The sequence below is a fragment of the Peromyscus leucopus genome, chromosome 11 (genome assembly GCF_004664715.2).
Source record: "Peromyscus leucopus breed LL Stock chromosome 11, UCI_PerLeu_2.1, whole genome shotgun sequence".
NCBI classification, from domain to species: Eukaryota; Metazoa; Chordata; class Mammalia; order Rodentia; family Cricetidae; genus Peromyscus; species Peromyscus leucopus.
In genome coordinates this window covers 61,919,841-61,942,765 of record NC_051072.1, presented here as the reverse complement: position 1 = coordinate 61,942,765, position 22,925 = coordinate 61,919,841, and positions in this window count along the sequence as shown.

Here is a 22,925-nt window from a genome sequence, read left to right as displayed (position 1 = left end):
AAAACAATAACATCTATGAAATTTCTAGGCAAATGGATGGCACTAGAAAGATCATCCTGAAAGAGATAGCCCAGATCCAGAAAGAAAAACATGATATGTACTCATTTATACTTGGACATTAAGTGTAATTGTGCTACAATTCATAGGCCCAGAGAGTTAAATAACAAGGAGGGCTTAAGAAGGGGAAACAGAATAGATTTTCTGTGTGGACTGTAGGTGGGTGGGGATGGGAACAAGAGGGATCAGGCAAGGGGGAGGGAGGGACAGAGCGAGATAGTACTGGGATATGACTGGAATTAGGGGCATTTGGGGGGTGATGTAGAACCCTAGTGCAGTGAAAACTCTTGGGAATCAATGAGAGTGATACTAGTGAAGTCTCTAGTAATAGAGAATACAGAGCCTGAAGTGGCCATCTTCTATAACCAGGCAAGAAACCTAGCAGTGGAACTGGGACATCAACCCAACTACAAAACCTGCTATCTACAAACTGTTCTGCCTGAAAGATGTTCTGGGGCACTTGTATGAGTGGCCAAGCAATACTGGTCCAACTTGAGGTCCATTCCAGGAAAGACAGCCCACCCTTGACAATGCCTGGATAGTCAGAAACCAGAGGCAGGGCAGTCCAAAGACCCAGGATAGAACAAAACACGGCTGGCAAAAAGTCAATGAAATGATTCCTAATGATATTTGTCAGTACTCATAGGTCGTTGCCTAAACCAGTTGTCATCAGAGGGGCATCATCCAGAATCTTATGGGAGCAGATTCAAAGACCTACAGTGAAAAACTAGGCTGAGCCAGTGGAACCCCACAGAAGAGGAAGGATTGTGGGAGCCAAGCCAAATGGGTCAAGGACAGCACAAAGCAATGGGCCATAGAATCAACTAAGCAGGGCTCATAGGGGCTCACAGAGACTAAAGCTACAAGACAAACATGGACCCTATATGATTCTAGCCTAAGTCTTCTGCATATAACTTATGGTTGTGTAGCTTGGTGTTCTTGTGGGACTCCCAATAATGACATTAGGGGATGTCTCTGGCTCTTTTGCTTGTGCTTGGGACCCTTTTCCTCCAACTGTGTTGCCTTATCCTACCTTGGTTTGTGTCCAGTCTTACTTGTATCTTCTTAGGCCATGTTAGGTGGAGATCCCTGAGAGACCTGATGCTTTAATTTTTTTTTTAATGGAAATGGAAAAAGAGTTAATCTAAGGGAGAGAGGAGATGTGGGGAGGGAATGACAGTAGTGGAGGGAGGGGAAGCTGCAGTCAGGATGTCAGCTATGAGAGAAAAACAATAAAAGTTTGAGAAGAAAAGAAAAAAGAAAATAACAAGCTTCTAAGAGTTAACCATCAAACATGGCAAAATAAAATATAGAAAGAAAACAAAATCCTTCACATCAAGGCTGGACAACACAACTGAGCAGAAGAAAAAGAGCCCTAAGAGCAGACACAAGAATCAGAGACCCATATACTCAGGAGTTCCATGATAATAAAAAGCTCAAAACAATAATACACACACACACACACACACACACACACACACACACACACACACACACACACACAGGATCTGGTACAAACCAGTGTTTGCTTGTTAAAGCTTGTTGCTTTAGTCTCTGAGTTCATATGAACGTTGCTCAGTTGATCAGAGGACCTTCTTCTCTTTGTGTGCCTCATCCTCTCTGGTTCTTATACTCTGCTGTACGGGGTTCCCTTAGGCCTGAGGGCAGAAGATTTGATGGAGACATTCCATTTAGAGCTGTGTGTTCCAAGGAGTCTCTGTCTGTGTAATGTCTGGCTGTGGGTATCTCCATCTGTTACCATCTACTGCAAGAAAAAGCTTCTCTAATGATGATTGAATAAGATGTTGCTCTATCAGTATGGTAGAATATCATTAGGAGTCACTTTATTGCTACTTTTTTTTGAACAGTAGTGTTTGATTTTACCCTAGGTCTCTGGACTATCTACTCTCTGGATCGGGTATGGGTACCATCAGACCTTGGTTGGCTACTCCCACATGCTCTGGATCATCCTTTCTCTAGCTTATCTTGAAGGGAGGACAAATTGTAGGTCAAAGGTTTTGTGCCTGGGTTGGTATTTATGTTTCTCCACTGGTAGCCTGTAGAGTATCTTCCCACACCAAAGACACTAGAAAGTAGAGGTGAAGGTTAGTATAGGTACCAACTATACTTCTCCAGGTTCAATGAGTTGTGTGGGTGTTGTCCCCTGCAATGGGGCCCCACTGTCAGTAAAACCAAGTACACTGAACATGATAGAAGAGAAAGTGGGAAGTAGCTTTGTCTTTTGATTTTGAAACAAGACTTAACAAGCTGGTCTCAAACTTACTGTATAACAAGGATGACTTCGGATTTCTGATTTTCTTGTCTCTACCTACTGAGTGCTGGGTATGAGTGTTTGCTATAAGCATAGTTCATTCAGTGCTATGGGTCAAGACTCCTCAATGCAACGCTTCCACTCTTATCAACTCAGCTAAATACCAAGCTCCATCAGATGATGGTGACAGTTTTACATGTAACTCTGAGGACAGGCATATTTGCTGGTTAGATTTTCGTTTTCTAATGGAAGGATGAAAATAAAGTCTACTTTCTGCCTTGCTGTAAGAAACTCAGAGATTGGCTAGGCAGTGGTGGCACAAACCTTTAATCCCAGCACTCGGGAGGCAGAGACAGGTGGATCTCTGTGACTTCAAGGCCAGCCTGGGCTACAGAGTGAGTTCCAGGAAAAGACACAAAACTACACAGAGAAACCCTGTCTCAACGCCCCGCCCCCCCCCAAAAAGAAAGAAAGTCAGAGATTTTAGAAGCTTGATTTTCTATAGTCTATGTTCAGGGTCATGCCCTGTGGTGTTTGAAGACAATACCTATTTAAACAAACCTGTAAGAAAATAATACGGTGTTGATTCTTTCAGCTTTGAGCTCTGCGCTAGTTCTTACAAACCTGACTGTTCTCTGCACATAATTCACTGGGGTTTCAAGACACACACTTTATTGCTTGTGGAGAAGTAGGGAGCAGACTCATATGAGATAAAAAATGAATGCATTTAAACATATAAACCATTACCATTATATTGGAGTACTAATGTTCTCTGAAAAATTTCCAGGTTAGTAGTAATTAATGCCTATGCAAAATAACTGAAGTATTTACAGATAATTTTAGAAACTATGAACAGGACAAGGTTTCTTTCTGTGCTAGTTTACTTAACCAGGAGGCAATCATTGTTCAGGACAAAGTTTTTCACAGTTGTTCTATACTATGCAGGTGTTAGAAAGTTTGGGAGAATTTTATGCAATAGGTTTCTTTCCTTGTCATTGGTACAACGATATAATTTGCACTCAACATTGTAGATTTACAAGTTTCTTAAGCATTTAAATTGAATCTCCTATAGTAATTCTGAAAGACTTTTCAATTTCTGCATATTGAATAAAAATGTATATTGAACTTGAAAATAAAAGCACACATGTCATTTAAAAAATTTTAATACACTTGGACTTGCTGGATACATTTCATTATTCATATTCCCTTCATACAATAAAAACCACTGTAAAAATATAATTCAAAGAGAACTGCAAAGTATTTATATAGAGCATTAAGCATTAGGTTTATGGTTTTTTTGTTTTTTTTTGTACACAAAGATGAAGCAACTAGCACAATAATGTGCAAAGATAAAAAAAAATGACAGAAGTGAAATGTAAGGCTTAGGTAAAACCTTTTCCTTGTGTGGTACACAGATAACTGAAACAATAAAATAGGTTTTGGTGCAAATCCCAAGGATCCACTTTGCTTTCCTTTAACTAGATATATTCACATAACACATTAAAAAAATTCACTACTTAAAATAGTCAACAAATCTAAATCTGAATATTTTCAAGGCTAATCAGTCAAAAAGTTATTTTTTCTTGAATGAGATGTATTTTAAGTATTCATTAGTAACCAGTCATTTTCAAATGAGAGAATATTGTCTTCTTCACATCTGAAAACTTTCAGCAATGCATATTCTGTGAATAACAAATTATTTAAATATTAAAGTAACAGGTCCTAACTTAATTGATTTTCAGTTAACAATACAGAAAGATGATATTTACACTGTTTTAAAATTTATTAGTAAAATTTGCAGTATGTTTTTATATACTTACAAATTAGGTGAATTTCATTACAGAAACAGAAAAGATGGATTATGACTTTTTAAATATGTATTATTATTTTCTTTTAAGTGAATAATTATCTTTTTAATAAAAAGAATTAATGGAATATACCATTAAAGTCTGAAATGACTCAAGAAACTTCCTCCAAAGTTGTCTGTCTTTAAGAGGCCACCTCCTTTTGCTCAATAAAGGCGTGTGCATGGGGCAGTGCAGTGTGATCTGAGTGCTAATTGCAGTTCGTCTTCTGAGTAAATGCTTTTGCAGCCAGAGGGTAGAAGAGAATGCTTTGGAAAATGTTCAACCCTTAATTGGCTTAATTCTGAAAATTTCCAAATGAGTGCCAGTAACTTTTAATCTACTGAGTAGAAATTTTTACTTTATTCACAGTACACAGAACATATCAGAACTAATAACGTATGTAAATGGGAGAAAGAAAATTTCCAATAATTTTTAGTATAGCATATTTTTTACTACCACATTAAAGTGCTTCATCAGTTATGTTAGTAAATATTCTTGCATACTTATGCATAAATGGTACCAGAAATCATAAAGAGTTATGGGTGGTTTTCTTGGACTTTAATTACAACTCTGTAAAGCTTCAAACTATAAAATCATTGGGAGAGATGAAGCAGAACATTATTCTACCTGCTGTCAATTCATGTTTCAATTTCTTTTCAGAACTGCAAGTTCTGTCTTTAGGGATGATAATAATACAGGAGCAAAGATTCAAGGCACACCAAAAGGAATTTTCAAACCCATGAAGACACTGGTCCACCCACCAGGTAGTCTCTTTCTGATAATGACACCCAGTCATTTTGTGTGAGCACAGGAATCCAGTCTGAAAGATCAGAGTTTCTATGGATTTCTCTAGTTGAATTTTTTTCTAGACAAATTGCCATACACAAAATAAAGGAGTTGCTCAAACTATTAAATTTGTAGTGACCTTTGTACATCAATAACTAATAGGAACAGAATGAAATACCTGAAAGGGAGATGGTACCTTCACTCAAGATCAAACAGTGGACAAGCACAGTGTGCTACAAAAGGTAGTAAAAGGCCAGGAAGGAGGTGGAGAATACGATGTGCTTGTTAGTTACATTAAGTTTGCTCATATTGTGACTAAGGAAAATATGCAAGCATAAAATATACAGTGAACTTAGATCACCAAAATATTTCAGGAAAATAACTTAAACTACTCTTTTTAGCCTCCAAAAAAAGGAAAAAAGGAAAGTGAATCTTCAGATTTCAAGAAAAATTTAGAGGAATAATAACAACTCATTTTTCTTCAGTTAGTTACAGTTTCCAAAATAAGATATGTCATTAAAGTATAGATCAAATCCAAGAAGTTTCTGAGAACGTAAAGTTTAGGGGAAAGGTGATGAAGGTAAGGGTCTTCTTTACACCCCAAAAAGATTTAAGAAGGCCTCTCATAATTGCTTTCTATTATACAAAAAGACTTTTAAAATTCTAGAAGACTTATCTTGCAGTCTTGCTAAACATTGAGACATCTGGAAAAGTCAAAAATTTTTTCTAAGTCCTATGAGGTCGAAATGCTTTCATTCAAAGCTTGGCCTCCCAAACAGGTCAAGTCCATACTGTTTTTGAAGGTATTACACTACCTGGGATTAGTGTAAACTGAGCACACGATGAAAATAGGCCATTGGCTCACCAATCTGCTATAGATAGAAAGCTGAATAAGGAAACAAGTTAGTCACAGATGTAGGGTATTTCTTATTGAAATATTTAAAAAAAAAATGCCTCGAAGGTCCAATCAAGAGCAGTGAATATGCTATTCACAAGGAATAGAACTGGACCTCAATCCAAAAACTAGCAATGATTATATAGGACAATTTCAAAATTGCTGTGTAGGAAGTATTTTTTTTGTTGTTCTTATTTTCCTCTTTTCAATGTGTTAATTCAATTCATGGGTTTCCAGTAAAGGTATCCTGATCCCAAGGAGATTTATCTACACCAAGATTTGGTTTATATAAAAGGAGTATTCTCCCACCTGAGTCTATTGCTGTAAAATTTGGTTTTTGGAGAATCTTGGGAGAAGATGAGGATATTTTTATGAGAGCCACAAAATACATTTGAAATGACTTGTTACACAGCATCAGGTGTCAGTATTACTGTGCATGTCTTATGTTGACTGGAAAATGATGCCATCACTTAATTTCTGGGTTTCTTTGAGGAACAAGTCATAAAAAGATACCCATGAAAATTTAATATTTGACCCGTGTTTACCTTTCCATCATTGGACAGCACCACATAATTACATTCTATAACAAATTGCATCACTTCCCATTTTAAGCATCATTGCTGAATTTGTATGTCTTTACTCAGGATGATGATGACAATTCTATATAATTTTTCCCTTTTTTTGTAATTGAAAGGACTTATAAGTAATAATTTGGCAACACTAACAGCTATCCAGTGACTATCCCAGGCAAATGGGTCACAGACATATCCTTTCTGTAGGCATTGTCTATGCCTGCCTTTTGACTGTAATAGTAGAGTTGAATAGGTGGAAAGATGTATTCATGTCATATCTTTTAGAAAAAAATCTCAGTTTCTTAAATATAGAGAGGATTCAGTATCATAAGCACTGTGCTAGTATAGACTGTATGTGAGAAGAGTCTAAGGTGGGAATTCATGTCTGTTTTACTTATGGAGGTTAACAGTACTCACTCATATGTGGATGTGAGATGTAAAGCAAAGGATAACCAGACTGCAACTCACAACTCCAGGGAGGCTACCTAGTAAAGAAGACCCTAAGAAAGACACAGGGATTGCCCAGCAACAGAGAAATGGATGAGATCTACATGAGCAAACTGGGGGTGAGGGGGGTAATGGAGGGCAAGGGTAGGGGAAAGAGAGCTTAGGGGAGCAGGAGGTCCTAGTTGGATCAGGAACAGAGTGGGAGAACAAGGAAAGAGAGACCATGATAAATGAAGACTCCACAGGAATAGGAAGAAGCAGAGTGCTAAAGAGGTCCCCAGAAATCCACAAAGATACCTCCACTATAGACTACTGGCAAAGGTCGAGAGAGTATCTGAGCTGACCTACTCTGGTGATCAGATGGCCGAACACCCTAACTGTCATGATAGAACTCTTATCCAGTGAATGATGGAAGCAGATGCAGAGATCCACAGCCGAGGCCCCAGTGGAGCTCCAGGAGTCCAATTGGAGAGAGAGAGAGAGAGAGAGAGAGAGAGAGAGAGAGAGAGAGAGAGAGAGAGAGAGAGAGAGAGAGAGAGAGAGACAGGATTATGTGAGCACGAGATATTGAGACCATGATTGGAAAATGCACAGGGACAAATAGCCAAACTAGTGGGAATACATGAACTATGAACCAATAGCTGAGGAGCCCCCATGAAACTAGACTAGGCCCTCTGGATAAGTGAGACAGTTGATGAGCTTGAACTGTTTAGGAGGTCCCCAGGCAGTGGGACTGGGACCTGTCCTTGGTGCATGACCTGGCTTTTTGCAACCTAGGGCCTATGCTGGGACACTTTGCTCAGCCTTGGTGCAGGGAGGAGGGGACTGGACCTGCATCAATTGAATGTTCCAGGCTGGGCTGACGCCCCAGGGGAGACCTTGCCTTTGAGGAGGTGGGAATGGGGGGTAGATTGGGGGGGGAAGGCTGAGGAGTGGGAGGAGGGAGGACAGGGGAATCCGTGACTGGTATGTAAGACGACTAGAAAGTCTCTTATATAAAAGAAAAGAAAAGAAAAACAATGTGAGGAAGTTAGTAGAAGGTGTGTTGATATGACATAGGACCACCCTACTGCCATGCATTCATATAGAATAAGTGATCTCTTACGGAGATGGTAGTGCTGCGGATGTTAGCAGCCAATAAATAATATAGAGTTTATGGTTTCCATACCAAAGTATCATGAGCATGGCTGCCAAAATATCAGAAATTGATTCCTTCACTGCTCTGGAGACTAAAAGCTCCAATCAAAGTGTCAGCAGCTTCATGGACCTTTCTAAACCCCAGAAACAGAATCTTTTTTGCTGGATTTGAATTTTGCTACTTGGCAGTGAGTCAAGGTATTCCTGGGCTGCTAGATGCAACAATTATTGCTAATGTATTGCTGTTTTCCTATATGCCTTTCCCTTGTCACATGGTACTCTTCTTGTACATCTTGTGTGAAGATTTCTTTCTTTTGAAGAATATATCAGTCAAAGTGGATTAGAATCTGCCCTTACATCCACATTTACTTTGATTGCATGTGCTAATAATTCATTCCAGACTAGCAACATTAATTAAAACCATCTATCTATTCTTCTCCATTTCTTTAATAGTTTGTAGTTTAGGTTTGCTGAAGTTATAGAGTGAACAGTTTTTATAGTCCCAATTTTGTGCTTGTATATTTTTTTGTAAAATATATTTCCTGGTCTTGTACTTAGGGAAAGTCTCCTCCTTACTAAGATGTAGCTAGCCCTGACTCTACCAACCTCTCTATATCAAGCCACTTCATCCCAGATGAGATTCTTTAATTTATTAAGGATTTAATGTATATGATTTGATACAAAATTAGATATTAGATATAATGGTAGGCTATTAATAATGTGGACCTGGCCTTAAGATCACTATTGTTGTATAGCCTCTAAACCAAAAGCTTCCATCCTGGAGAGGGGAGGCAGATTATTAAGACTTGAAATTTAAATGAAATGTACAAGGTGTAGGAAACTCCTGAAATTTAGGAGCTTCACATAGCAGCTCCTGAAAGTCATATAAGAAGCAGCTGCGGAGAAAAGTTGCTTTGACTGCTCAAGGTGTACATGGGGCTACAGACGTGCGGTTTTTGTGCCATTACCCATGGAAAAGCGGGTTTTTCAGTGTTGATGCTGCCTTTGGGTCATCTAGTTTCTTGGGAGTAATCCCAATAAATTCACGGGTTCACTAAATTAGACTTGGTTGAAATTTTCTTCAGTCTATTGTTGACATCCTATCTGGGGTAGACAGATATTTGTTTACTTTTTTTGCAGGAAAAGTCACACAATTAATCACAGATTAATGGGAAGACTGAATAAATTTTTAATAATGTTTAGTAAATGATAGCCACTACATGCTATATCACTGAGGATAGAGCAATATATAGGTCCTTGCAGGGATGAACTACGTGCCACTACTCATGAAGATGTTGAGGTAATAAAGGTTAAAACATAAAATATGGAAGTGTTTCAAAACAGGTCTTTTATAAAGGACCCATTTTTTTTATTTTATAAATTTTATTCCTTGTCACTTATGTATTTTGTAATTCACTGATGAAGTCATTTATTCATGAAAATTGGCAAGTACTTCTACAGTTACAGGCTGAGTGAAGTTCTGTCAGACATATGCCTGAGCTGTTATGAAACAAACATTAAGAATGAAACATGCTTGTCTTTAAAGTTAATGTAGCAACCTCTTATTTTGAACTGTTGATCAAGCTGTATTTATCTACAATTGATTAGTTCCCTAGGGGAAAAAAAATGTTGTCTATCTGTAATTTGTGTATCTCAAAGCAGTCTTTAAATATCCTGAAGGTAATTTTCCTAAGCAGATGATTCAGGATGTCTGCAATTAGAGTTGCAAGCAATGATTGTCTGCAACGGTAATTTCCTTGTCTTAATGGCAATAAGCAGATCATTATATTTAAAAAAGTATGTCACCCACTAATCCTGTTTAGAATATTACCTTTGCTTTAGAGGCTGATAAAATACTTGGTAATAATAGTGTAGAAAAGTGTGAAGGGAAATGTCAACTTAGAAGACCGACACAGAAGCTTCCAAAATAAAGTCACAACAAAGTTTGAGTTTTATTTTAATATCAACCAAGGTAATAATTTTTGAGGTGGCAACATGTTTGTTTCTTGTTAGGCTGAGGTTTGTATTATTGATATTAGCCGGCATATTGTAACAGGTCATACTGTTTCTTATGTCTAAAATAATAGTGAGATGATAAGATAATCACTTAAGTTGACTTCTCTTTATTACTGCCAAACTTTGTAGAATGCAGTAGTGATCAAACAGGAATATCCAACCACAAGGAGGAATATCCACTTTTTTCTTTCCAAATTAATCTAGAACAGGTTTTGGCAAGTGTTTTGGAGAAAAGTCAGATAATAATGAATATTTTAGTTTTATGGATCACTTGGTCTTTCTGCTTATTCAACACTACTACTATAGTAGGAGAGCAGCTATAGGCAATTCCTACAAAATGTCCCAAATAAATTTTTATTAATAACGTAACTGAGAAGCCATACTCTGTCTGTGGGATGTTATAATTTGCCAAATGAAAGTACATTCTTCACAGAAAAATTCTGAAATTTCTGAAACCTAAAATGTATAGGGCCACATGAAGATCTTTTAAATCCAGTAAATGTGTAATGAATTCAACACATAAATATTATATATAAAGAAAGCATCTAAGAGAAAATAAAGTATATGAATTATGTGGACAGGATCCAAGCCTCTCTTATTTCTAAGACAGTGTCTAGTACTGTGCATAGAAAAAGTAGAGCATCAATGGAAAAATTAAATGAATAAACAGTAAATGACAGCATATACTATTTGTACATGACATAGCTATTGTTACATTGTTTTATATATATATACACACATATATAAAACTATTGTTATATGTATTCATATACACATTTATGAGTACTCAGTAACAATGTTAATTCCTGTGAAATGCACTGTTGTTACATGATTTCAAATAGTGTAGCTATTGTATGGTATAATTATAAAAATCTAGAAGGCATAGTCTATTACACACCAGCATACATCATATGCCATGTACACTATATGCAATTGACTCAAATGTCATCATGCAACACTTGATTGTATTTATATTCACAATTAATATTTGAGAATTAATGAATATATCATAAATATCTGTATTTATAACTTTAAGTAAACATTGATATAAATATAGAAGTGAATAATACAAATATTTATATTTTAAAAATGCATCTTTTTATATGTTTGTGAATATTTCTCCCGTTTTGTGTCATGTCTTTTAAATTTTTGTTTTATGCATTTTTATTTCTTTTTGTTATTTGAGACAAGACCTTACTTTGAAGGTCTTATTGGTTTGAAATTCACTCCACAGCTTAGGCTGTCCTCAAATTTGTACCAATCCTACCTCCTCTTCTGAGATTACAGATGTACACTTCCATGGCAAACAGATTTAGAGCATTATTATTATTATTATTATTATTATTATTATTATTATTATTATTGTGTGTATTTGTGTATGAATGAATATTGAAAGGCAGGCATGTGGAGGCAGTTCTACAGATTTAATTCTTCCCTTTCACTGTGGATTCTGGGGATGGTATACCAGTCACCAAGCTTTGGTAACAACTGCTTTTCACTCACTAAGCATCTCACCAGATCTCCAGAAAAATTTAAATTGTATCTTTGAAAACAAAAGCAATTGTTTATGTATTTGATTGTTTTTAATCTAAGTATCTATGTATGTATGTATCTATCTATTTTCTATGTATCTATCATCTACATATATATTTACCATTTATTTATTTATCTTTATTTATTTATTGTGCTCTGGGGATTGAATTCAGGTCCACTGAGCTGTAACTTTATCCCTAAAGTTTAAGGTTTGGTAAAATTATTTTATCCATTTTTTGATCTGGCCAACTAAATCATTTACCTAAATGTAGGGGGTGAAGATACTTTCCAACATTTTGTTCTTAAAGCTTTTAAAGATTTGACTCTTATATTTAAGTATGAGTCATCTAAAACTATTGTTTTGCTTAGTGTTAGGTAATAGGTCAAAATTAATTTTTATTTGTATATATTTACCTGGTTGGTCCAGAACCATTATTATTATTATTATTATTATTATTTTGTTAACAATTGACTGCTGTTTTAGTGAGGTTAATTCCTTTTTCTTTCTTTTCTTTTTTTAAAAGGAGCCTTGGATGATTATAAAAATCTTGACTTTATTGTTTTTTTGTAATTTACTTTTATTGAAAATAGTTTTCAAAGATAACATATTCTGATTATAGTTTCCCCTTCTCCAAATCGTTCCAGATCTTCCCCCAACTCCCTTCTCATTTGAATCCCCACCATTTCTCTCTCTTCTTAGAATATAAACAATAATATAAAGAATATTAATAAAATAAGAAAACAAAAACAAACCAGAATATGACAAAATAGACAAACAAACAAAAGAAACAAAGAAGAGCATAAGAAAAATATGGATTCAGAGACACACATTTCCACACACAGAAATCCCATGAATTCACAAGACCAGAAATCATAGTATATGCGCAAAGGACTTGTAAAGGAAATAAAAAAGAATCATCTAGATCAGTTTGGATTGTGGGTATATTTGCTTGGGATTCTCTTGATTGTTAATTAAGGTAGGGCGCCTTAGCTGATTGTGGGTGGGCCCACACTCTAGGCCAGCAGATCTCAATCTGTGCATTGTGACCCCTTTGAGGGCTAACCAACCCTTTCACAGGGGCCACCTAAGACCATCAGAAAACACAGGTGTTTACTTTATGATTCATAACAGTAGCAACACTAGAGTTATGAAGCAGCAATGAAATAAGTTTATAGTTGGAACCCCACAAGATGAGGAACTGTGTTAAATGGTCACAGCGTTAGAAAGGTTGAGAACCACGGCTCTAGGCTGAGCCCTGAACAAGCAAGTGAGGTTGTGTATATTCTTTTTTTGCTTTTTACCATTAATGCTGAGGAAAAAAAAAACCCTGAAGTTTGTGGTTTGATTTCACAATAATAATTGACTGTAATTATTCAGTTATTTATACAATTATTCAATTACTGTAATGATAAGCCAGATAAACTGTTACTTTTTTTGGCAGGGATTTTTATCATGGCATTAGAAAGGACATTAGGACAGAAGCTATGCCAATAGTGGTGAGTTCCCTCTTGGGGCCAAGTCTTCCTCAGCACTAGGCATGGATTCCTTTGTGGGCCTCAAATTAGAAGAGAGAGTGGTTGTTTGTATTCATAACAACTTGTTTGATGGGTCAGTGTCATAAGACCTTGATACACTTTTTCTCCAAGCAGTATGTACCCTGTACCATACAAGGTAGCCATCAGGGAAGAAGCTTCCTGCTTACTTCCAGTTTGATTTCATTTTTATCTTGCAACCAAGATGTGCAATGTCTTCAACAATAAGGTATAATCTACTATTCCTGGCAGGCAACCAAGAGGAATGGCAAGAGTCTGTATTTTTGGAGGCTCTGGAGTCTCCCTCGTCAATATTTCTTTCTTTTTCTTTTTTTTAATTATTAATAAATTTTCTGTTCATTTTACATACCAACCAAAGATCCCCTCTCCTCCTTCCTCCTGCCCGCCCAGCCTTCTCCCCCAACGCACCCCTCATCCCCATCTCCTCAAAGGCAGGACCTCTCATGAGGAGTCAGCAGAGCCTGATACATTCAGTTGAGGCAGGTTCAAGCCCCTCCCCCTGAACTAAGGCTGTGTAAGATATCCCACCATAAGCACTGGGCTCCAGAAAGCCCATTCATGCACCGGGGATGGATTCTGATCCTACTGCCAGGGTCCCCTAAACAGTTCAAGTTAAACAACTGTCTCACCTATATAGAGGGCCTAGTCCAGTCCCATGGAGGCTCCACAGCTATTGGCCCACAATTCATGAGTTCCCACTAATTTGGTTTGGTTGTCTCCGTAGGTTTCCCCATCATGATCTTGATGCCCCTTGTTCATAGAATCCCTCTTTTTTCTCTTCGACTGGACTCCTGTATCTCAGCCTGGTACTTGACTATGGATCTCTACATCTGCTTCCATCAGTTTCTGAATGAAGGCTCAATGACGACATCAATCTGATTACTGGAGTAGGACAGTTCAGGCATCCTCTCCACTGTTGCTATTACTGTTGCTCATAGAATCCCTCTTGCTTATTGAATCCCCCTTGCTCATAGAATCCCTCTTCTCTCTCTTTTACTGGACACCTGGAACTTGGCCTGGTGCTTGGCTGTGGATCTCTGCATCTCCTTCCATCAGTTACTGGATGAAGGCTCTATGATGATGGAGTATTCACCAATCTGACTACTGGGGTAAGCCACTTCAGGCACTCTCTCCATTATTGCTAGTAGTCTAAGGTGAGGTCATCCTTATAGATTCCTGGGAACTTCCCTAGCACCCAGTTTCTTCCTATCCCCATGATGTCTCCTTCTATCATGGTATCTCTTTTATTGCTCTCCCACTCAGTCCCTGTTCCAGCACAACAATATCATTCCCTTATGTTATGATCCCCCATCCTCTACCCTCCATTGACCCCCATCACCCCCCAGTTTGTTCATGGAAAGCTCATCTATTTCCCCTTCCCAGAAAGATCCATGTGTCCCTCTTAGGGTACTTCTTGTTAGCTAGCTTCTCTGGAGCTGTGGGTTGTAGTCTGATTATCCTTTGCTTTACATCTGGTATTCACTTATGAGTGAGTACATACCATATTCGTCCTTCTGAGTCTGGGTTACCTCACTCAGGATGACATTTTTTAGTACCATCCATTTGTCTGAAAATTTCATGATGTCACTGTTTTTTCCTGCTGAGTAGTACTCCATTGTGTATATGTACCACATTTTCTTAATCCATTTGTTGGTTGAGAGGCATCTGGGTAGTTTCAGGTTCTGAATTACAAATAATGATGCTATGAACATAGTTGAGCATGTGTCCTTGTGGTATGATTGAGTTTTCCTTGGGTATGTGCCCACGTGTGGTATAGCTGGGTCTTGAGAAAGACTAATTCCCAATTTTCAGAGAAACTACTTTCCAAAGTGGTTGTACAAGTTTGCACTCCCACCAACAGTGGAGGAGTGTTCCCCTTGCTCCACAACTTCTCCAACATAAGCTGTCATCAGTGTTTTTGATCATGGCCTATGGTGGTATTGTGTTCCCCAAAATATTGTACACCCTAATAAACTTATCTGGGGTCAGAGAACAGAACAGTCACTAGATACAGAGGCTAGAAAATGGTGGCACTCACACCTTTAATCCTAGCATTTCAGAGGCAGAAATCCGTCTGGATCTCTGTGAGTTCAAGGCCACGTTGGAAACAGCAAGGCATAGTGATACACGCCTTTAATCCCAGGAAGTGAGAGCAGAAAGCAGAAAGGTTTATAAGGCGTGAAAACCAGGAACTGGGCTGGTTAGCATTCAGGATTTCAAGAAGCAGTTCAGCTGAGATTCATTTGGATAAGGACTCAGAGGCTTCCAGTCTGAGGAAACAGGATCAGCTGAGAAATTGGCGAGGTGAGTTAGCTTCTCTGCTTCTCTGATCTTCCAGCATTCACCCCAATACCTGGCCCTGGGTTTGTTCTTATTAAGACCATTTAACAGTTCGTGCTACAGTGGCCATACTGACAGGTGTAAGGTGGTATATCAGAGTCATTTTGATTTGCATTTCCCTGATGACTAAGGATGTTGAGCAATTCCTTAAATGTCTTTAAGCCATTTGAGATTCTTCTGTTGTGAATTCTCTGTTTAGCTCTGTAGCCCATTTTTTTTAATTGGACTGTTAGGTATTTTGATGTCTAGTTTCTTGAGTTCTTTATATATTTGAGAGATCAGCACTCTGTCAGATGTGGGGTTGGTAAAGATTTTTTCCCATTTTGTAGACTGTTTTGTCTTATTTACCATGTTCTTTGCCTTATAGATGCTTCTCAGTTTCAGGAGGTCCCATTTATTAATTGTTACTCTCAGTGTCTGTGCTATTGGTGTTATATTTAGGAAGTGGTCTCCTGTGCCAATGCATTCAAGACTACTTCCTACTTTTTTTTTTTATCAGGTTCAGTGTAACTGGATTTATGTTGAGGTCTTTGATCTACTTAGACTTGAGTTTTGTGCATGGTGATAGATATGGATCTATTTGCAATCATCTACATGTTGACATCCAGTTATGACAGAACTATTTGTTGAAGATGCTTTCTTTTCTCCATTGTACAGTTTTGGCTTCTTTGTCAAAAATCACATGTTTATAGTTGTGCAGATTAATGTCAGGGTCTTCAATCTTCAATTCGATTCCACTGGTCCATATGCCAGTTTTTATGCCAATTACAAGCTGTTTTTGTTTTTTTTTTTTAAACTATAGCTGTATAATAGAGCTTGACATCAGGGATGATGATACCTCCAGAGGTTGCTTTTTTGTACAGGATTTTTTTTTTTTTTTTTAGCTATCCTGGGTTTTTTGTCTTTCCATATGAAGTTGAGTATTGTTCTTTTCAGGTCTGAGAAGAATTGTGTTGGTATTTTGATGGAGATTGTATTGAATCTGTAGATTGCTTTTGCTAAGATTGCCATTTTTACTGTGTTGATCCTACCTATCCATGAGCATGGGAGATCTTTCCATTCTGAATATCTTCTTCAATTTCTTTCTTCATATAGGTCTTTCACTTGCTTAGTTAGAGTCACTCCAAGGTATTTTATATTATTTGTGGCTATTGTAAAAGGTAATGTTTCTGATTTCTTTCTCAGCCCATTTATCATTTGTATCTAGGAGTGCTACTAATTTTTTTTAGTTAAATCTTGTCCTATTACATTACTGAAGATGTTTATCAGCTTTAGAAGCTCCCTGGTAGAATTTTTGGGGTCATTTATGTATACTATCATATTGTCTGCAAATAGCCAGAGTTTGACTTCTTCCTTTCCAGTTTGTATCCCCTTGATCTCCTTTTGTTGTCTTATTGCTCTAGCTAGGACTTCAAGTTCTATATTGAATAGATAAGGGGAGAGTAGACAGCCTTATCTTGTTCCTGATTTTGGTGAAATTGCTTTGAGTTTCTCTCCATTTAATTTGATGTTGTCTGTTGGCTTGCTATAAATTGCCTTTATTATCTTTAGGTTTTTTCCTATACTTGTCTTTCTTTCTTTCTTTCTTTCTTTCTTTCTTTCTTTCTTTCTTTCTTTCTTTCTTTCTTTCTTTCTTTCTTTCTTTTACAATACTATTCAGTTCTACATAACAGCCACAGATTCCCTTGTTCTCTCCCTTCCTGCCCCCCTCCCCTTCCCCCCACCCCACCCCCCATTCCCACCTCCTCCAGATCAAGGTCTCCCCCAAGGACTGGGATCGACCTGATAGACTCAGTCCAGGCAGGTCCAGTCCCCTCCTATACTTTTCAATACAGATCCAGAGAAGCTGAAACCTTCTATGTGTAGAAATTATAGCTTTACTTTCTGTATTTTAGTTTATCATAATTTTTTGCTGGGTCCAGGCTTCTTCTGCTTTTTTATCTACTTTATTTAAAATTTTGAAAGACTGTTTTTTATGGAGATATCTGTAAAATAAGCCTGAAAAGTAAGACAATAATTATATTTCTTCAGTTTTCTCAATTTATTATTAAAGGACACATAGCAGACTCACTAACAGCACTCACTTACTTAGTGACACTCAATAACAGCACTCAGTTACTTAGTGAATGCTCATTTCATACAGTTGGGTACCTTACATCCATCAGTCCAGAGTAAATGGCAGAGGGTGATAATAACTCTCAAGGACTAGCAAATTGCATTACCTTGTTAAATGAACTGTATAGGTACAATATTTGGAACAAGATTAGAAGTATATGTACAGTATTTTCTAACAAAATCAATCCCAAATTTGTAGCAATATACATAATTTGTATACAATATACAAAAATCCAACCCAATGTAAAGTATATAAAACTAGTAGTTGCCTTTCAAAGTGGATTCAATAATGTACCTTTTCATTTTATCATATCTATATCTTCTTTTTCTCTTTTCAGAGTAAATTCAATAATTTACCCTTTATTCCATCATTTCTATGTCTTTTTTTCTGAGTAGATTCAATAATCTACCTCTTATCTATATCCTCTTTTTTCTTTTTCTTTTTTTTTTTGTGGAAACACATGTAAAAACAATCATTGTAAGAATTAGAGAAAGGAGAGAAATACAACAATATTGTCACTCAATGATGAATTTCTTAGGAAAATAAAAGAAAATATTTTATGCTGACTTCATCTAACCCAGTTAAATAAAACCAGTAAAAGGGGAAATGTCAGTTTTATTGATAGTCAAACAACTTCACATCGAATCTGTGGTTCTTGAACCATTCTTCACCTAAAATGTTCACCTATGAACAAGGGGGAAAGTATTAACTTTTTGGCTTTTTTTTTTTTTTTTTTTTTTTTTTTTTTTTTTTGGTTTTTCGAGACAGGGTTTCTCTGTGTAGCTTTGCGCCTTTCCTGGAGCTCACTTGGTAGCCCAGGCTGGCCTCGAACTCACAGAGATCCGCCTGGCTCTGCCTCCCGAGTGCTGGGATTAAAGGCGTGCGCCACCAACGCCATGAACTTTTGAAAGAACAAGTAGACAGAGTGAACAAGACATTCCAAGACAAAACCAGATTTAAATAATACCTATCCAGAGAGCACTAGAAGCAAAATTCCAACCTAAGGAAGAAAGATGCACCCACCAAAACACAGGCAATAGATAACCCCACAGCAATCCCAAAGAAGGGAATACACACATACTACCACCAAAATATAACAGGAACTAAAAATCACTGTCATTAATATCCCTTAATACTCAATGTACTCAATTCATCTATAAAAAGATACAAGCTAACAGAATGGATACAAAGTCAGGATCCATCCTTCTGCTGCATACAAGAAACATACCTCAACTGAAAATACAGATGTTACCTCAAAGTAAAAGGCTGATAAAAGACTTTCCAATCAAATGAACTTAAGAAGCAACCTGGTTTAGATATCCTAATATCTAACAAAATAGACTTCAAACTAAAATCAACCAAAAGACATCAGGAGGGACATTGCATACTCATCATAGCAAAAATCCACCAAGATGAAGTCTCAATTATGAACATTTATGTCCCAAATACAAGGGCAACCACATTTGTAAAATAAAACATTACTAAAGTTTAAATCACACATTAAACCCCACACACTTGTAGTGGGAGACTTTAACACCCTACTCTAACCACTGGACAGATCTGCAAAATTGAAACTTAACAGAGAAATAAGAGACTTAACAGACATGACTCAAATGGACTTAATAGATATCTACAGAACATTCCACCCTAACACAAAAGAATATACCTTCTTCTCAGCACCCCATGGGACCTTCTCTAAAACTGACCACATGCTCAGTCACAAAGAAAATCTCAAGAGATACAAAAAAAATTGGAAAAACCTCCTGTATTTTATTGGACCACCATGTCTTAAAGTTGGATTTCAACAACAACAAAAATTACAGAAAGCGTAAAATTTCATGGAAACTGAATCATGTCCAGCTGAATCACTAAAAGATCAAGGAAGCAATAAAGAAAGAAATTAAAGACTTCCCAGAATTCAAAGAAAATGAATGTATAACACACCCAAACTTATGGGTCACTATGAAAGCTGTACTAAGAGGAAAATTCATGGCACTAAATGCCCACATAAAGAAGATGTAGAAATCTCACACTAGTGACTTAACAGTACATCTGAAATCTCTAGAATAAAAAGAAGCAAACTCACCCAGAAGGAATAGACACCAGGAAGCAATCAAATTGAGGGCTGAAATAAATAAAATAGAAACAAAGAGAACAATACAAAGAATCAATGAAACAAACAGTTGGTTCTTTGAAAAAAATCAACAAGATAGACAAGCGTTTATCCAAATCAACCAAAAGGCAGAGAAAGAGAGCATCCAAATGAACAAAAGCAGAAATGAAAAGGGAAATATAACAACAGACAATGAGGAAATCCAGAGAATTATTGTGCCATACTTCAAAAACCTGGAAAAAATTGGAAAATCTGAAAGAAATGGACAATTTTCTGCATAGATACCACACAACAAAGTTGAATCAAGACCAAATAAAATCATTTAAATAGACTAATAACCCTTAAGGAAATAGAAACAGTCATTAAAGTCTCCCAACCTAAAAAAGCCCAGGACTAGATTTTCAAAGAAGGGCTAGCACCAATACCCTTTAAATTGTTCCATACAATGGAAACAGAAGGAACATTACCAAACTCTTTTTTATGAGGCTACAGTTACCCTGATTCCCAAACCAAGCAAAGATGCAACAAAAAGGAGAATTACAGACCAATTTCCTTCATAAATATTGATGCAAAAATACTCAATAAAGTATTGGCAAACAGAATCTAAGAATACATCAAAAAATTATCTATAGTGACCAAGTATGCTTCATCCCAGGGATGCAAGGATGGTTCAACATATGAAAATCTATCAATGTAATACACCATATAAACAAACTGAAAAAAAAAAACCACACATGATTATCTCATTAGATGCTGAAAAAGCCTTTGACAAAATCCAACACCCCTTCATGATAAAGGTCCTAGAGATATCAGGAATACAAGGAACACACCTAAACATAATGAAGGCAATTTACAGTCTGCCAACAGGTAACATCAAATGAAATTGAGAGAAGCTCAAAGAGATTCCACTAAAATTAGGAACAAGACAAGGCTGTCCACTTTCTCCATATTTATTCAATATAGTACTTGAAGTTCTAGCTAGAGCAATACGACAACAAAAGGAGATGAAGGGGATACAAATTGGAAAGGAAGTCAAACTTTCCCTTTTTGCCGATGATATGAATATGCTAGTATACATAAGTGACTCCAAAAATTCTACCAAGGCACTCCTGCAACTGATAAACTCCTTCAGTAATGTGGTAGGACAGAAGATTAACTTTAAAAAAATCAGTAGCTGTCCCATATACAAATGATAAATGGACTGAGAAAGAATCAGAGAAATGTCACCCTTTCCAATAGCCACAAATAATATAAAATACCTTGGAGTGACTCTAACTAAGCAAGGGAAAGACCTGTATGATGAGAACTTTAAGTCTCTGAAGAAAGAAATTGATGAAGATATCAGAAAATTGAAAGATCTCCCAAGCTCATGGAAAGGTAGGAGTAGCATAGTAAAAATGGCAATCTTACCAAAGCAAAATACAGATTCAATGCAATTCCTGTCAGAATCCCAACACAATTCTTCACAGACCTGGAAAGAACAATATTCAACTTTATTTGGAAAAACAAAAACTTGGGATAACTAAAAGAATCCTGTACACTAAAGCAACCTCTGGAGGCATTATGATCCCTGATCTCAAGCTCTACTATAGAAATTTGGGAAATTTCAATACCTCTATACTATACTATACTATACTATACTATACTTGTTCTACAGTCTTTGCCTCCTCTTTCCACCAGCTCACCCATTGTAACTGTGGCCCAGCCTCTAGGACTGCTCTAACCAAACCTTTCCATTCCTGAGGGATAATTCTATTACAAGTTGACCACAAGTTTAACATCTGCTTTACAAATGGTGAATGCATACCATATGATACTATAGCTTCTTTAAATCTCCTCAAATCTAACATTTCCACTGGAGTCCAGTTAGCTTGTACACAGCCTTGAGCATTTGGCTGTTCCTGCAAGGTTATCAGGTAGGTAAATATTTGCTGTCTGGTAACCTTAGACTGTTCCTCTGTAACTGTGTAATTCAATGCTAAGATAGGTTCACGTTTAAATTCTTATGTATGGGTCTGATTTTCTCTATAATTCATTTTAACAAGTTTTTCTAAAACTTTTATCTTGGTACTCAAATTGACCAACCTTTATAATGCTAAAATAAAAATAATCAAACAAATAATATTTATAATTGATGTTATGTAATTTCCATCAACATTAATTATCCTCTCATTTAATTGTTCCATTTTCAGACCACCTAATATGTTATCAAACAGAGACCAAATTCCCTCCATTGAAAAAATGTTTCCCATTTTTTATGTGGGGAAAAAATTTCTCTTTTAACTTATTTCTCCCTTTAAGATATCTTAATTGACTCATCAAGTCTGCCGACTTGAGTAGAATTATAGAAGTCTGAGGGAGTTTCAAAGCAGCTACCTAATGTGGTATCAGTTCAAGATGGAAATCCAGAGAGCCCACCACCCACCAGGAGAGAACAAGCCATCCCACATCAGGTGGAGACTCTGGCCATGTATAGCTCAGGCCTCAGCTGGGGACCTGTAAGGTCACAAGTGGTGTTCTAGTGAATTCTTGCCACAAATGTTGGGCTGCCAAACATAACATGAATTGCTAAATGGTCTTATTAATATAAAACCTTGAGCCATATATTGGGGTTAAAACCCAAGCGATCAGAGGAATAGGAAAAGCTATGCCAACCTCATCTTACCAGCCCTCAGTCTCCAAAGAGACCTACTTCCTGTATACCCATGCCTACATGCCTTTCTCCTCTGCATCTCATTTCCTCTCTCTGCCCAACTATATCACTTGCTGTCTGTCTTTACAGACCTCCAGATCTCTATGGTTAGTGCTGGGATTAAAAGCATGTGTCACCATGCCTGGTTCTGTTCCCCAGTGTGGCCTTGAACTCACAGAGATCCGGATGGATCTCTGCCTCCGGAGTGCTAGGATTAAAGGTGTGTGCTACCATTGCCTGATTTCTATGCTTAATATAGTGGCTAGTTTTTCCCTTTGATCCTCAGATAAGCTTTATTTGGGTGCACAATATTTTGGGGGACACAATATATCACAACACTTCATTTCTTCTTATTTCTTTCATTTCATAATTATATCCATAACACTTCACTGAGCTTAAGCATGTAAGCCAACAACTGATGGAATCAATCTTTAACACTTTATCAATACTCAGATGGAGTTTTTTTTGGGGGGGGCATTTATCTTTGCATTTGAAAGTAGTACAAATTTATAGTTGACTAGTCCCTGTCCTCAGGCAATGTTTTTCAA